Below are 17,695 nucleotides of genomic sequence, written 5' to 3' on the forward strand. Positions count from 1 at the left end.
GCCCTGGGGCACCTCGATCTTGGACTCCTGGCTCCAGAGCTGGGAGACAACAACTTCCTTCTGTTTTCAGCCCCAGAGCCTGGGGTGTTTGTTGTGGCCACAGGACACTAGCACTCCCTTCTCACGCCCCCTGCCCTGTGGCATGTTCAGGACCCCCCAAGCTGCCAGGCCCCGGGTCCCCCCCACCACGCTTCTCCATGCTGCCTCCTTGCTCCTCACCTGGGGGTTTCAGGTTTGCTAAGTCTGTGCCCCAGAGACCTGGGTGGGGTGGGCGGCCCCCAGCCGGGGACCCAGCCCCTCCAGGGGAGAAGGGGCAGACTCTCCACAGCCGGGGCTGCAGGGCGGGATCACCCCACTGTGTGGAACTCCAGCAAAGTGCTCGCCTCCCTCCACACACACACACCCCCAGCTCCCGTGCCCTGGGCGCCTTCCTGAGCCGCGTACCCTAAGTGGCCCCTTGATGTCCTCTCCCCAAGCACAGATGCCCGCGAGGCTTGTTTCCGTGGTTCATTATTTTTCTCAGGAAAAGTAATCAGTGTTAAACCTGTTCACCTTCCAGAGATGAAGGTCTGGCGGGGAGCACATTAACTCTACCTGACCCTGCACCCGCGCCGCACAGAGATCTTTGAAAAGGTCCCGTGCCCGTAGCTGGGAAGAGGTCCTGAGGGAGGAAAGTGACATTCGGATATTTTCCTGAAACGCACGCACAGAATTTGGGGAAGGAGAGAAAACTCCCTTTACGTGGTGCTTTTCTATTTGGACGGGTACACTGGCCACCACCCGTGTCGTGGATGGAGTCCTCTAAGCCACGGCCACAGCCGGGCGCAGCGTGGCCTGGGCCGCTGTCACCGCAACGCGGAGTCCCCGCGACAGAGACCACGGGGCTCGCAAAGACCAAGATGTTTCCTCTCCGGCTCTTCACGGGACAGCTTGCTGCGTCTGCTGACACAGGACAGCGGGCGTCTGCGGGAAGGGCCGTCTGCTGACACGAGGACAACGGGCGTCTGCGGGAAGGGCCGTCTGCTGACACAGGACAACGGGCGTCTGCGGGAAGGGCCGTCTGCTGACACAGGACAACGGGCGTCTGCGGGAAGGGCCGTCTGCTGACACAGGACAACGGGCGTCTGCGGGAAGGGCCGTCTGCTGACACAGGACAACGGGCGTCTGCGGGAAGGGCCGTCTGCTGACACAGGACAACGGGCGTCTGCGGGAAGGGTCGTCTGCTGACACGAGGACAACGGGCGTCTGCGGGAAGGGCCGTCTGCTGACACGAGGACAACGGGCGTCTGCGGGAAGGGCCGTCTGCTGACACGAGGACAACGGGCGTCTGCGGGAAGGGCCGTCTGCTGACACAGGACAACGGGCGTCTGCGGGAAGGGCCGTCTGCTGACACAGGATAACGGGCGTCTGCGGGAAGGGCCGTCTGCTGACACAGGACAACGGGCGTCTGCGGGAAGGGCCGTCTGCTGACACAGGACAACGGGCGTCTGCGGGAAGGGCCGTCTGCTGACACAGGACAACGGGCGCCTGCGGGAAGGGCCGTCTGCTGACACGAGGACAACGGGCGTCTGCGGGAAGGGCCGTCTGCTGACACGAGGACAACGGGCGTCTGCGGGAAGGGCCGTCTGCTGACACGAGGACAACGGGCGTCTGCGGGAAGGGCCGTCTGCTGACACGAGGACAACGGGCGTCTGCGGGAAGGGCCGTCTGCTGACACAGGACAACGGGCATCTGCGGGAAGGGCCGTCTGCTGACACGAGGACAACGGGCGTCTGCGGGAAGGGCCGTCTGCTGACACGTGTGTCGTGTCACATTTTATCACAGTCGCCGAAACGAAATGAAAGCAAAGAGCCGAAGTGCTCGTCTCTGGTTATCTCTGGGTGGCGTGACGGTGCGCAATCTTTGTTTCTCTGATCCTTTCTATGTGCCCCAAATGTTCTACGATGAGCATTACAACTTATCCCAATAAATGGTTTTATAAAAGTTATCATCGAGTAGCCCCAGCCCACACTGCTGTGTTTTCCCCAGAAGACAGGACCTTACGTGGGGTTAGGGCTCAGCCAGGGGCAAGCGGAGGGTGAAAGAGCAGAAGGACCATCCCGGAGAGGAAGAGGGGGAGACGACGGCCCGGAGCACCAGGGGCGCCGGGTGGACTCGCGGCGGGCAAGGGGCAGAGTCGGCTGGGACGGTCAGGGAAGCTGGCGGTGGGGGAGGGATCCCGCGTTCCATATTCCCAGGAGGGAGTGAACCCTAGGATCCCAAGGGCAGGGCGAGCACAGCTGAGGCCTCGCTCCGCGGGAAGTCCCAGCCCCCTCCTGGCCCTTCGCCACCCCCCCAACCGGACTGAACAGAGGGGCAGCAGACACTGCAGGTCCTCTGAGGGCGGGTCTGGGCATCGGGAGGACAGAACAGAGGGGTGTACAGGGGTCACTCCCACGACACGGGGGTCACTCCAGGACACGCCAACATGGAAGCAGACCCATGGGTGAGGACGTGGCCATAACTGCCGATCACTGACCTCCAGAGCTTTGGGAAGTGTCTGCCGTTTGGGTGTGGTTCCCCTTATCTGCTTCTCTGTAACCAAACACCCCGAATTTGGTGCCCCTTGGCCGGCATGGGGCCGGCGGGGGTCCAGACCTGTTACACCGTGCTGGCCTCCTGGAGGCCAGGCCCCTTCGGGCCAGCCTGGGAGGTCCCAGCATGGCCGTTCTCCGAATTCTCTGGTAGTATGTACAAAGGGGGAGGCAGCGGGAGCCGCGTCCAAAGAGCAGGTCTGAGAGGCTTCCTGCACTGGTCACCATGTCCTGGCACAGGTGTGATGCAAACGTCCCGCCGCTTGCGCGAAGGAGGACTCGCTGTGGACAGACAGACGCGGTCCTGCAGCACCCACCTGGCTCCCGGCTGTTCTGGCAGAGGCCTCGTCCGCAGAGGGACAGCAAGACGTCCCCCAGCCGTGGAGTTTCCTCTGAGGCGGGAGCAGCACAGCCCTATTTCCCACAGATTGTTTTTTCTTGATTAAAAACTGATTTTCCGCCGTGCTCTCAGAATTGCTTTTTATTGCCTTTGGAGGAATAGAAGGGAGAGGAATAAAAAATCAACTGTAAATAATCTTCCTCGGAAAGGAGACTTGAAGAGAACAAAACCCAATTTGTCTGATTTTCTTCTTCGTAAAATAAGCGCGTACTTAATGAAAACGGTTTACGCCGCGTGTATATCATCTTTATGTTCCGAGGGAAATGCGGAGAAATCGCGCTTTTAAAACACGCCCGGGATCAACGCAGCGGCAAAGGAAGCCCAGCACGGCTTCCGTGGAAACCCCTCTGCACACCAGGTGGCTTTTTTTGTTCCCCGATACCCCAAAATTCAGGTAACATACACTGTATCCTACGTGCTCAAGCCAAAACTGGATAATCTGGGCATAGTTGAAATACTCAGGTTACAGCGAGCGCCCTTTTGAAATCACATATCTCCTGTTTACTATAAATCCCTTTACTTGAAGGAAACTAACAATTTAATAACATGTCTCCAGGCCCTGCTCTGATGGGTCGGCTGAAATATAAGATTAAAAAAAATGAGAAACAGCAGATAGGAGAGACGACCTCTAGGACCTGGGAGACCCCACGCGCACGGCCGTGGGTGAGGACCTGGCGGCTGCGCTGAGCCAGCTGGTCACCCCTGAGCGGGGGGAGGGGCCCGTTCCCCTCCCCAGAGGAGGCTCCAGATGGGGCAGAGCTTGTTCTCTGTGGACAGTGGAGGTGGCTCCTGTGGGGAAGCAGAGAGGTAGGGGCTTCCCCCAGCCCTGGCAGCCGATCTGGGGTCAGGGAGCCCCAGGGTGGACCTGCCCACAGCTGCCATCCAGCCTGGCTTCGGGCTGGGCCCCCGGCCATCGCTTTGAGCTCGTGGCTTTACGTACATCTCGGCCGAGGAATCCCCGTCTGATGGAGCCCTGGTACCCGCTGACGCGACGCAGAGGTTGAGGACGTAGACCAGGGGGCAGGGCCCTCCGACCCAGGGCCGCGCCGACCATCTGGCTCTGCTCACAGCTCCACGCTCTTGCCTCCCGATCTCCCTCCCCCAGACGGCTCTCAGGGACCCAAGGGACAGGCGTGCCGGGGGTGCCCCACCAGACATGCACAGGGCATGGCCCGGGGATGGGCCCCCGTGTGGCTCTTAGGTCATCGCCCCTGCCAGCCTGGCCTGAGGGGACTTATGTCCCCCCACAGGGACCCAGAGGTGCCATGGGGCAAGGCCACGCAGACAGAGAAGGGACCCAGGACCCTTCTCCCACGAAGGACGCTGAGGCTCTGAGAGCTGTAAGGGCTGAGACCGGCCTTGGAAGAGGCTGGGGGAGAGGGGCTGCCGGTGCCCGACTTGGTGAGCCCCGGGCGCTGCAAGAGGCTTCAGCATGCCCCCCACCACCCACGTCTGGGAGGAGGACAGTCGCGGGTCCTGAGGCTGCCAACTGTCATCAGTGCCACTGTGCGCACTGACTCCCTGACCTGCTTCAGCTCAGGCTCGGGGCTGAGGACAGGTAGACTGACCGCAGACAGGTGGGCTGTTTCCACTGCCCCTCGTGCCACCCCTGCAGAGACGCCGGCCCAGCAGCCCTCACACACCCTGCGCAGCAGGACACGGCCGTGCCCTTGGCCTTTGGATCCCCAGCAGCGCGAGCCTCTGGCCTGCGTGTCCTCCAGGTGCTGCTGAACGGAGGCCTGCTGGGAGGGCAGCAGCTCTCCCCTCGCCAGCTAGGATGCTCACTTACGAGAGTGACAGTTTGTGGCTTGTTCTTCCCAAGCTCTGTGTGCAAGAAAATCGTGGAAATTTTGGCTGCTCGATGGGAGAAGCAACCAGCTGAGCATTCTGGTTCTCCGCCGATCCCCAGGTCCAAGCCAGCATTACGCCGGATGAAAGCAACCGTTGCCTGAATTTTCTCCTTTCCGTGTTCTGACTTATCACCATCTTTGTATCTCAAAGTAGTGAGAATGATCTTTCGTATAAAATGCAAACATCACTATTTGTAAACCCTTTGGCGTCTCCCCGTAGCTCTTGCAGGAAAATCCAGCTCCTCTCCAGGTCCCCAAGTCTCTCTCTCCTCCCTCCCCCCTGCCCTCTCACCCACCTCCCCGCACCACCATTCCTTGAACTTCCGGGAAACCCAGGCAGCTCCTTCCCTTTTAATCACTCTCTGACTCAATCTTGTCCTTCAGGTTTCAGCTCAGATATAACCTCCTCCAAGAAGTCCTCTGACCTCCTGTCTCAGATGCCCCGCCTCCACTGCTCTCCACCCCTGCTTGTCTCCCTGGAACCTCCAGCCTGGACCCTGGACCAATGCTGTCACCTCCCTCCAGGACATAAGCTCCACGTGGACAGGCCTTCCTGGCCTGGCAACTCATTAGTTTACACATAAAACAGATGCAGAAGAGAAAGCTGCTGCTGACCTCATGCACCTTATTTTTCATACTCCGCGTAAACGTGCACGTACCTGTGCATAGATTATACACACGCATATGCTTCTACCTATGCACGTATGTATGCATGGGGCTCGTATGTGAGCACCAAAAAAATAAAAATCCTAATAAGAGCCTGACTTGCCTGCATTGTGGCTTTTTGATCTTCTTCAACCCCCCATAATAGGGAGAACATTTCTAATTACCACCCATTTTCTTTGTAATGTATCATCTCTGATGCTGGGTTTGGCCTTGAACCAGGCCCCGGTCCCGCTCAAACGATGACATGAACTGACTTCCAACGTCCAAGCGTGTTTTTCAGAAGCACCGTGGCCCGGGACCCTTGAGGGACGGTTGTCGCATCTTTTGCTGATGAGCAAAGAGTCAAAACTCTGTGCTGCTCAGTGCAGAGGTGGGTTTCTCCACATCCAAGGATGCAGTTTTATGCAAATCAGGATTTCAACCGCCCACAGGGACACAGAGAAGTCACCTGGGAAACGGACGCGTCTCCCAGGCTAGCAAGGCAAGACGACGGGTCCCTTACCCTCTCTCCGGTGTCCCTCACTGTAGGGCCATAGATACTTGGGGGTCTCACTGTTTGCTTGTGCACTGCACCCCCAGTTCCCACCTCCTAATTGAATAGAATGGAAGGGGAACAGAATGTGACCTAAGGCACAGGCTTTCACACCAGACCCACTGTGTCCTAATCCTCTCCTGTCTGCGTGAGAGACTGGTAGGTTACTTCACTTCCCTACATCTATTACCTCATATGCAAACTGTATAAATATCCTGAAAGTGTGGTTTCTGGGACTGGATGAGATAAGATGTTATCTTACCCTGGGTCCCTCTCCAAAAGAGCAGAGCCTGAGGCAAGGGTCTGCGTGCACACGGGCAGGTGAGTGGAGAGACAGGCCGGGGGTACGGTGAGCGGTGAGCGACAGCTGTCACCAGTGTCAGAGTCGGGAACACAGCGTCTGGAAAGTACTTCCAACAACTAGATGACCAAATTCGCTGACTGGTTTCCACCTTTAGCGTTTAGGCTCATTTATCATTTGGGAGAAAAGAGGCGCGGCAAGGGGAAGCCAGGAGGGCAGAGAGTGACCGAGAAGGAGAGACAGAGAACCAAGGGGCTTTGGGGATTGCCAAGTCTGCCTCTGCGGGTTCTGACTCAGCAGAAGATCGTGTCTGTGGACAAACGTTTGTCTCCCTGGTGGACGCTGGGTTCCCCCCCTGCCTCTCTGCTCCAACCCCACAGCCTCTCAGCAGGAAACTCAGATCAAGCAAGCCGGTGCTTGCATCTTCTCCTTTAATGGGGAGAAGCGTGTGTCTGTCCCACGCCTGGCTCACCCGCAGTTGCTCCCAGCCGTCCCTGCCACGAGGCTCGTCAGGTTACAGGGTCTAACTCCACGGCTGGTGCAGGTGGGTGCTATCCTTCTTCTTATACAAAACTACTCACTACCTACTTAATCTACCCTGCTCTCTCTACCAACCTATGGAGCCAGTGATCAGAAGGCAATCAACTAAACCAAGAAAGAAAATCGGGTCTAAGAGCTCAATGTCACTCTTACTATTTACTTGTAATTGAAACGAGTTTAACCTCTTCTCCGCTGACTTGAGTTAATGGTGCCCCAGAGACCATCAGAAGCTCTGCTCCGTGTGAGGTTGGAAAGTTTAGTTGGTTAAGGGGATCCAGTAACCCAGCACAACCGTATGCTCGGAGAGAAAGTTCAAGAACACGGTCACGAGAGACAGAATTTAGGATTTTCTTGGCCGCGAGCATCAGGGAGCCTAGCCGCAGGCTGGCTTCACCCACAATGGACTCGTCACCCACAGTGGGGAGTCGTGGGCAGCACGGGACCCACTCTGACCCCCTATAGGCCCTTCTCCATCCTCGGGCCACAGTGACCACGTCCAGCAGAAAAATAGGTCCTCTCTTTCTGTCTCTTCTTATCACCAAGAAATCTTACCCAGAACCCGGAGCAGACTTCCCTTTACCTCTCGGTGGCCAGCACTTGTCGCACGCTCGTGCTGGTGGCTGACAGCTTCCGAGGCGGCTTCCAGCAGCCCTGCCCCCTGGCTTCAGGTCCTCCCTGTGGGTGTGGGCTGGACTGGTGACTATGTTCATCATATCTGAGGTCAGGCTGCACACATCTTAGGAACCATCTGTCAGGGAGATAAATCACTAAGCCAGTGCTTGGCCAGTCACCGGGGCAGGGAATCAGGATTCATCCTTAGAGCTGAGGTCACGGTCACTCTGGGGGAAGGGTGGGCACCTGCCCAAGCCAGGGTTTCCCACGAGGGAAAGGATTAGGCAACCGGGAGTTGCACACTGCTTGGGGGAGCGACTGTGAATGCCTGAATTCCTTCATTCAGGCCCATCTTCTGAGGGCCCACTTCTCCTCTGGAAATAAGCTACATCTTAAGTAAGTGTTAACAGTGCCCTGTGGAATTTTGTGAGCCTGGGCCCTGACGGATGATGGCGGGCACTGTTTCCCAGCAAGCAGAAGAGTTATGTGTCTCTCGCCTGGCATTGGGCTGAGCTGTGAGCTGACGCACTGCTGGCGCTGATGTGCTGTGATGAGGGCCTCTTCCGCGATACACTACGATTCCTGTTATTGGCTGGACCTTCCTGAAGTCTCAGCAATGTGGCAATGGATTAAACCATGGAAAAGTGGTCGAGCGAATTGGGTTCCTTTTCTCTGTCAACTTGCTGGCAGACACTACTGAAGAATACTTTTCCAATGAGGTGCTTATGAAAATCATTTCTGAGGACCATAAAATCAATTGAGTGTAGAAGAGAAAGCTCTCGTTCCAGGAAACTTTGCTAGAAATTCAGAGTAAAGGGATGCAAGGAATAAGCAAAAGAAGGAGATGGAAGGCAAACCAACAAAGGACTCTTGAGCCCAGCGTCCAGGATCACCAGCCCCGGCCCAGGCCGAGGGGGCGGGGAGCGGGGGGCTGCTTGGCGACACACGTGTGTGTCGGGAAGTTCCAACAACACGTACCACCCAGGCTTCCTCTTCAACCAAATGGCTGTGTCAGGTGAAACATGAAACGGGTGACAAAAAGGAGTGGGGTCTCCAACGTTCAGAAAAGCTAAGTCAAGAGGGAGATTCACCCCTCACGTCCCTCTCCCTAGAGCTTTCAGGCTGACAGCCACCTTGACCGTGACCATCCGGACGTGCTCGGGGTTTCCTTGTTGGAAATGTGCTGGTCATTGCAGACCTCCCGGGAGGGTTATCTGGGAAGCACGGGCCTGGCGGACCAAGACAGGATGACCCTGGGGTCCAGGAGGAAGGGCTTGGCTGGAACAGCCAGCTCTGACCTGCTCTGACACCCCCCCCCCCAGGGACCCAGCAGCCCCTCCTGATGGGTTTCCGGTTAGGGGATTTGGGGTTCTAACAGAAAAAGGGTTTGAACATCCATGTCTCTCACAATCCTTCCCCTTCGTGCCACTTCAGGCGGGATAAGAGCCCCAGACCCCCTACACCGTCTGCTTCCACTTCTACCCCAGCAAGATGGCTGACTGATAGAGTCCCCGACACAAACCGCAGTACTTCTCACACTCTCGCCAGGATGTCCGGGTACTGTGTCGCTTTAACGAAAATCACACCTTTTTTGCGGAGGGGTGGTGAGGACAAAGGTCGACCGGCCTCTCTCAGATGGTGGCAACAAAATTCATTCTGAGGAAGAGAAACATGTTTTCTCAATAGCTACCACAAAACGTTATCCTGTAATATAAAGCAGGATTCCCTTTTATGGATCAAAACATTATTCCAAGAATAAGTGTGTGGAAAATATGAAATGTGGATGGAAAACGAAAGTGTACCCTTTACCATGGTGACGGTTAGACTCTCGAGCTAGACTCCAGCCCCACGTGAGAGCTCCAAGTCCCCGCGTGGACCCCATGCCCCTGGGGAAACTGACAGGACAGCCCAGGGCCTGCTGCACCTGTGAGCAAACCTGCAGCCCATCCTCCACGTCTTAAATGCAGCGACATGGTCCCAGGCTGTGGCCCAGGAAGAGCACTTGTCTGTAAAAGTAGCCAGGACTTGAGGGAGAAATCGCTAATCCCAGGACTGGGACAGGAAGTACGCAAGATGAGCCCAGAGCCTGCTGCCGCGCCAGGAATCAGGGAGCCCTCCAAGACCGCTTCACCAGGAAGAGGCTCCCGCAGCCAAAATGGGACGGTTTAAGCCCCAATAAGGACAGTAACTGCAACGGATCAAAATACACGAGCCAGGTTCAAATCCAGGTGGTGATATTGACTCTCCAAAAAAATCCCTTCTATCTCGCCTCTGGCGGATTCTGAGACATGAGCTCACTGTTTGCCCATCTCTCCCGTGCTGTAACGAGTGGTGGATCTGGGCAAGCTTCTCCTGACAGAAGTGTTCCAGCTCACAGGGGCAGAAAGATTGGGAAAGTTCCGACGGCACCGTTTTCCAGATCCCTGCTGTCTTCGGCAGTGGTTCCCAACATCACAGAAAAAACAATACCCCTCTGAATGGAACGCCTCGTTCAAAGTTGTCTTGCCCACGCTGGACCCAAAGCTGATCAGGTTTCCAAACCTAACCGCGATGCACAGGAAGTACAGCAGACAAAGGAGAATGTTGATTAAGTCCATAAGGACAGGGTCGGCAAAAGCAGGAACAAAGGAACTTCGAAGGACAAAAACCCCCGCTTCTTCAACAGCCACAAAACAAGACGGCAGCAGAAAAGGGAAAGACAGACGGGAAGTCTAAACGCTCAGAGGAACTTGGGAGAGCTGTCAGTTGAGCACAGGCTTGACCCTCATTGAATCCTGAGGTTGAAACAAACTGGGAAAAACAGGGAAGTGCAACCCTGATTGCGTATTTGAGGATATCAAAGAATTATCGACTTTTTAGGGGTGATATTTGTCCCGGGGATTTTTCATATCTTTTAGAGATACTGAAATATTTACAGATATGGTGCCCTGAATTTGCTCCCAAGCAAACAGGTTGGGGACAATGGGTCAGATTCTCCATGAATTATGTAAAAACTGTTTGATCGAGGGACACCTGCTTCTCCTCTCCAGTCTATGATTCTCTTTATCTTTGTAAATGTTTGGAGCTTTCCATAAGCAACTTTCCAGGGAGCGCTAGCGTCTTCACGATCCCCACGTGTGTCTTCTACTTTGCTTGAAAGGAGAGGCCGAGCGGATAGCCCTGCACACCATGGGTCCACACAGTTCCCCTGCCTGTGGTGCAGGCAGGTCCAGCCACGTCCCCTCTGAGCGGCTCGGCCCTCTCTCCCGGGTGGGCTGCTGGAGAGCCCCCTGCACTCAGTAACAGGGTCCCTGCAGCCCTGTGGCAGCAGGAACAGGTGTGTCTCAGTGTGGCTCCGTCTTCACACCTCCGGAAGCAGGGCGTGACTCCGGGCCACCAATGTACCTTGGCAAGCCTGCGGGCCACGCTTCCCGGCCTCTGACCCACTGAGGCTCCGCTGGCCACTGACAAGAGGCTTCTGTGATGTCAGCCTGCTGTCAACCAGAGGCCAGATATGAGGCGAGGCACCAGACAAAACTGAGATCACAGGAGAGCATCGAGATTAAAGCCCACTGCAGCCGGTGGGGTGGAGTCCACTCTACAGGCAGCCATCCAGGAGCAGCGAGGGGCACACCATCGTGGCATGGTGTCAGTGCCATGATCGCCCAGGAAGCCTGTGATGTGGGGGGATTTAGCAAACTTGTAAGCCACGGTCGGAGGCCCACTGTAACATAACAATATCAGACCTAGAGAACAAATCAGAGGCGAGCACACATCCCGGAGGCGAGGCAGCGAGGCCAGGCAGATACACATTGATTTCCTGTCGCGCACAGGCTTGCAGGGGCCTCAGCCAGCAGGAGACTCAGCCCCGCCGTCTAACGATAACGCTTCGCCCGCCTCGCCGTCCGGGACTCAGCTACGAGCCGTGTTTCCCGGAGTCGCAGGAAAACACTTAAAACCACCATCAACTTGGACACAGCGTTCTATTTCTGGGTTTCCCATGAAAGCATGCCCTCCCGTGTAATCCGCCCCTCTATCTTCGTGGCGCATTTGGCTGCGATAAAGGTGGATGCTTCCAACTCCTCAGTGAGCTCCTCTGTGCCCTGGCAGCTGCAAAGACAGATTTGTGTAAAATGTAAGTTTGCAAACTACCGGGTCAATGGTTTTTGAAATTTTTAGTCCGTAGAAAATTTCTCAGAACTCATGATCTTTCAGACCACTTGGCCCAGCGTCTGGTCTGGGAAGAAACCCTTAAGAATTAAAGAGAATCCCAAACTCCATGGATAAACAACAAGGTCCTACTGTAGAGCACAGGGACCTATATTCAATATCCTGTGATAAACCAGAATGGAAAAGAAAATGAAAAAGAATAGATACATATGTATAACTGGACGCAGACATTAACACAACATTGTAATTCAACTATACTTCAATCAAGTAAGTAAAGAAAGAAAGAAAGAAATCTGGGGTGGGGGGAATAGAATTAAAGGGAAAACCAGCAACATCTTCCCAGTGCTGTGAGGATGCTAGCCTTGACCGTGAAGACCAGATGCCGCCTCTTCCAACTGGTGACCGACGCCAGTGTCAGTGGTCAGGGATGCCTGGTGTTTGTTTCAGGGGTGTCCATTCTGACCAAAATGACGACCACTCCCCACCCCCAAAGAGAGGCATGACCTGGGCACCAAGAGCAAGTGTTATCTCGACGAGGGTGAAGGAGGGTGGGGGTCTGGGAGTCTAAGACCTGGCGGAAGGTCCACCAAGCCCCTCCAGGGACTGTGGACACAGCACAGACATTCTCCTCCACGTGACACCCAAGGCCAGGGCAGGAGTCCAGCCAGGTTGTGAGCCTGCTGCTCTGGGGCCAGGACCCCAGTCCGTATGTCAAACTTCAGAGACCCTGCAGCTTGTCACAAGATGTTAGGTGGCCGGGAAAGCAACATCTCTGATGACTTCATTTTTGATATTCTCCTAGCAAGAGACCGTCCTACAGACAGGACACAGGACAGCAAGAAAGCCCTGTCTGGGAAGGGGACAGTTTGAGCCGCACGTTTCGGCCAAGACGTGGAGTCCCAGGCCATGGACACTGCGCCAGCCTGAGAGTCACGCGGAGCAGAGAGCCCGGCCCGAGCCTGGGCTCTCTGACGGTCTCCGGCTGCGCAGGCTCCGGGGAACTTCTGAAGGCGACCCCTGTGCACACAGGAGCCCATTGCACATGCGATGAAAGTGGGATTTTTAAATGTGGTGGCTCCACCTTCTGGAAGGTGCAATTGAAAGAACGTGCAGCCTCTGAGATGACGTCCTGGTAACTGGGAGCTCTGACACCTCAGGAGGAAGCAGCGGGCCTCCCCGGGCCTGGCAAACCTTGTGAGTGATAATAGGGAGAGTGGCGCCCATTACAGACCCCTGCCTCACACATATCACAAAAGATACACGCGTCAGATAGATCAAAGGCCTACATGCGAAGACTGAAATTATAAAAACAGGTGAAGGCCAATGGGGAACACGACTATAAAACATAAATAGGTAAATAAATAAAGGGTAATGATAGATTTGACTGTGTCAAAATAGAATATTTCGGGCTTCCCTGGTGGCACAGTGGTTGAGAGTCCGCCTGCCGATGCAGGGGACGCGGGTTCGTGCCCCGGTCCGGGAAGATCCCACATGCCGCGGAGCGGCTGGGCCCGTGAGCCATGGCTGCTAAGCCTGCACGTCCAGAGCCTGTGCTCCACAACGGGAGAGGCCACAACAGTGAGAGGCCCACGTACCGCAAAAATATATATAGAGAGAATATTTCTGTTAGACAAAAGACAATAGATAATATTAACTAGTATTTAATATTGCTATTTAAAGTATTGAATACTAGATAAAATATATAAAATAAGTAGTATTTAATATTATTATTTACTATGAATTTTGTAAGATTAAATATTCTTAATCCCTTAAACTACAAGAAAAAATACTTTGGATTTTTCAGGCCACCCTAGAATTTCTCTGTCCTTTGTGCATTGGGAAGGCTGGTTTAAAATGCAGAGTTTCATCATCGTTTCTCCGTAAGAATTCAGAGCTGTCAGAACAGTCCTCTCTCCCCCAGTCCTGAAATCCTTGCAACTAGCAGTCAGCGCAGTAGCAGGGCGTCGCCCAGAGTCCTGCCCCCAGTGCAGGCAGCTCCCAGGCGGTAGGGACACTCGGACAGCCCGACGGAGAGAGGTCCATACGGTAGTGGAGTAGTGGCCAAAGAGACCGTCTCCTGGTGGAAGGTCAGAAGGGCCAGAAATGTTCACAGATAGAAGCTGTTTATTTCTTTTTTCTATTTTTTTTTACATCTTTATTGGAGTATAATTGCTTCCCAATGGTGTGTTAGTTTCCGCTTTATAACAAAGTGAATCAGCTGTACATATACATATATCCCCATATCCCCTCCCTCTTGCATCTCCCTCCCACCCTCCCTATCCCACCCCTCTAGGTGGTCACAAAGCACCGAGCTGATCTCCCTGTGCTCTGCGGCTGCTTCCCACTAGCTGTCTGTTGTACGCTTGGTAGTGTATATATGTCCATGCCACTCTCTCACTTCGTCCCAGCTTACCCTTCCCCGTCCCCGTGTCCTCAAGTCCATTCTCTAGTAGGTCTGTGTCTATTACTCAGCCATAAAAAGAGACGAAATTGAGGGATTTGTAATGAGGTGGATGGACCTAGAGTCTGTCATACAGAGTGAAGTAAGTCAGAAGGAGAGAGACAAATACCGTATGCTGACATATATACATGGAACTTAAGGAAAAACAATGTCCTGAAGAACCTAGGGGTAAGAGCGGAATAAAGACACACAAACAGAAGCTGTTTATTTCTAAGTTTAGCAACTTCCTTGAAAACATCTGTTTTTCCACGACTGTGAAAGTAAGGAAAGAATGCTTAATTTCTACTTCGTCTTTAAAGGCATGGTATATTTTGCCCTTACCTTATACCTTCCCTTTAAGATAATGTTTCTGCCTAGTTGCTTCCCCTGTACTGAAAATTATAATATATAATTACATAATAATATGCAATTACCATTTTGTAATTATATCTTACAGTTATAGTATGATCACACAATGATATACAATTATAACATTATTAATCTGCCTTGCAAAAGAATAAGTGCGTCCGGTAGATGGGGTAGATGGTGTTGCTATAACAAGCAATACCAGCAGATCAGTGGCTGAAAACGGTGCTGGATTCCTGCTCCTGTGACCTGTGCACCCAGCCAGCTGGGCTCATTCACGAGCCAGGCCCGGGGAGCCTCTGCCTCTGAGACGCTGCTGTTCCCACGGGTGCCTCTCTCCCCAGCTTCCGCGTGGCAGTGACACGGGTCACTTCTGCTTATGTTTCGCTGGCCACAGGCAGTCACAGGGTCACACCTGACCCAAGGCGGCCGGGGAGTGCAATCCACCCTGTGGGCAGCCACGAGCGGCCCCCAAACTGGGCAGGAAGCACTGACCCCACCCCTGCCGCTCAGCACCTGCTCACCGCAGTTCCCTGGCCAGAGGTGGAGCCCGCTGGGGACCAGAAATCTCCAGCGAGGTCATGACCGTGGTCCAGTCCCGCCTGCACAAGCTTCACTACGTCCTCAGAGCGAGCAAAGGTGAGAGAACCTGCTACTCCTCAGGCATCTCATCAGGAGGCCAAGTCAGAGGAGGGATTACCTGGGGAAGAGCTGGTCTGATGGTCAGAGCCCCCGTGAGATCCACAGACGCCCCCAAAGCTCCTGACGAAGCTAGTCCAGCAGAAGCGCTGCCGGCTCCGACCAGGAGGGACAGAAAGGGCACAGAGGGAGGCAGGTGGCTGGGCCTCAGAGACGCAAGGCTCCCCTGGGAAGCTGCAGCCGACCGCGCTGAGCCTGCGGTCACATGGTGACACGGGGACAGTACCCAGCGCAGAGCTCCCTCCTGGCGGCAGGGAAGGAGGGTCAATCTCAAGAAATAGACCAAGGCCACGACGTGGCACTTGAGGACACCCCTGTGTCATGGGCTGAATTGTGTCCCCCCAAATTCACATGTTGTCACTCTTATTTGGAAATAGGGTCATCACACATGTAATTAGTTAAGATGAGGTCGTTAGGGTGGCCCCACATCCAGTATGACTGGTGTCCTTATAAAAGGGGACGGTTGGACACGGACACCCGGACACATGTGAGGAGACTGTTTTGTGACGGTGGTGGCAGAGGTCAGGGGCTGTGTCTCGCAGGACAGCGGGGACAGCCCGGGCCACAGGGTCCAGGAGATGGGCCTGCACGGCTGGAGGAACCACCCTGCCCACACCTTGGTCCTGGACTTCTCGCCTCCGGAACTGAGAGGCCATACATGACCGTGGGCTAAGCCACCTGGTTATGCAGCCCCAGGCTGCTCACACCCCTGCCTGGGGGGCGGCCCTGAACCCCATGCAGTGGCGGGTCCCGACCAGAGAGCCGACCCACTTCTGTCCCAGGTGCTGGCCGTGGTCCTCTTCGGGAGTTTCTGTGTCCCCAGAAAGAAAATCATCTCTCTGTCATTTTTCAAACAGAAAATGAAAAGGTTGCTAAATGTATAAGAAATTTTAACTGAGTCATTGATCTCGATACTTTTAAAGTAAAACGGTTAAGTGTTTCTGCTGCACTTTGAAGTCGGCCCAGCTCCTTGCCTCCCTCCGGGTTATTTTGTAGCCATTAAGAATATGTTCCTTTTATCTGGGGCCTTCAATTAATTGAATTTCAAAAATACTCTGAAATGGTTTTTTTCATATAAGCATCAGCTAAGTCCTGGAGAACATTCCCACATGATTTACTGCCACAGTAATGAAAAGCCAGTGCATTACACTGGGCACTGCTGGGGCGCCACCGGCTACGCTGGGGTCTAATTCGGGATTTGTAGTGTTCCCTGGACACCGGGGGACGGAGATACCACCTTCAGATGGCTTTGGACGGCAGCACACCCTGCGAGTCACCCCTGCAGGTGGACACACCAGCTCTCCCAGGACGGCTAAATGCAAACTCGACGGGGCGGGGGCGAGGCGCTCCTCCCCGCCAGACCCTGCAAACCTCCTAGGGGCAGTGCACTGCTGGGGGCGTGGGCTGGAGCCTCTCACAGACCACCGAACCCCAAACACCCACCGGGAGGGTGGAGGAGAGGTCGAAATGCCCAATCGCGGAGGGCACCCAGGGGAGCAGGTGGGCGCACGATGCGCTTTTCCTCCGAGGGACCGGAGTGCGCCACGCCTCCACTGCGCCCTCTCCCTTATTTACTGAGCGGCCTGTGCCAGTGTCACTTGGTATCTTGTGGCCTTCTATCTGTGAAAGTATCACGAGAGAGCAGCCCACGTAAATGAGTGCCCCGGGGAAGCAGCTATACCTCTTCCCTCCACCGCGGGGAATATATTTTTTCTTTGCGCAAATTCCAGGCGGAGGCCCAGTGAGGCTCCTCCTTGGAGGGTCCTTCCCCCATCCCCCATCGGATGTGCACTGTTTGGGGAGGTCCCTTACACGAATACTAGCTAATACCAGCTCATGCACTGAGTACCCACGTTTAAGTTCCTCTTCTCCCTGCTAAAGATTTTCTTTTGTAACTCTGTGTCAAGGAATTCAAAATAATATTCAAATTCCAGGGCGATGGTGTGTACTGTTACCTTTACTTGCAGTTTAAGATAACATCCCGTCCTTTGGATGTCTTTCTTGGGCTGGGACACTGGCGATTCTTGAGGCCGTGCGCAGTATGTTTTAAGTTTAAACATACAGACCACAGACATTGTTTGGATTAACAGCGTTTCACTTTTAATAATAGAAATCTCCCCAAAATCTGCTGACGCATTTCAACATCACAGACACACATATTCCTGAAGTGAGGGGAAAAGAAAAACAACTTTCCAAACTTTGCTGCCTTGGCCTCCTTCCAACCTCACGAGGAAGGGAGGTGAGACAGGGAGGCATGACGCCCGCTGCCCACCTGTCCCCTCAAGGTCACTCCGTGCAGTGGCCGGGCCACAGGTCACCGGCTCTAACCCAGACACCACGCTGCTCCCAAAAAGGAAACACGCTGACATTCTGCTTGAAGTAATTCCGAGTCGGGTGCTGCACTTCAAAGGGGGGAAAGGAAGGGAGAAAGACTTCCCCTGCGGTCCCAGGGCCGGTGGGGAACAGGGTCCCAGGGGACCCTTGGCAAAGATGAAAGGGGTTGCTCTCCATTCTGCAACCCTGGGATCCAGGGCCCATCACGCGGCTCTGCAGCTGAGCCGGGCCAA

This window comes from Delphinus delphis, chromosome 3 (genome assembly GCF_949987515.2).
Source record: "Delphinus delphis chromosome 3, mDelDel1.2, whole genome shotgun sequence".
In the NCBI taxonomy this organism is placed as follows: domain Eukaryota; kingdom Metazoa; phylum Chordata; class Mammalia; order Artiodactyla; family Delphinidae; genus Delphinus; species Delphinus delphis.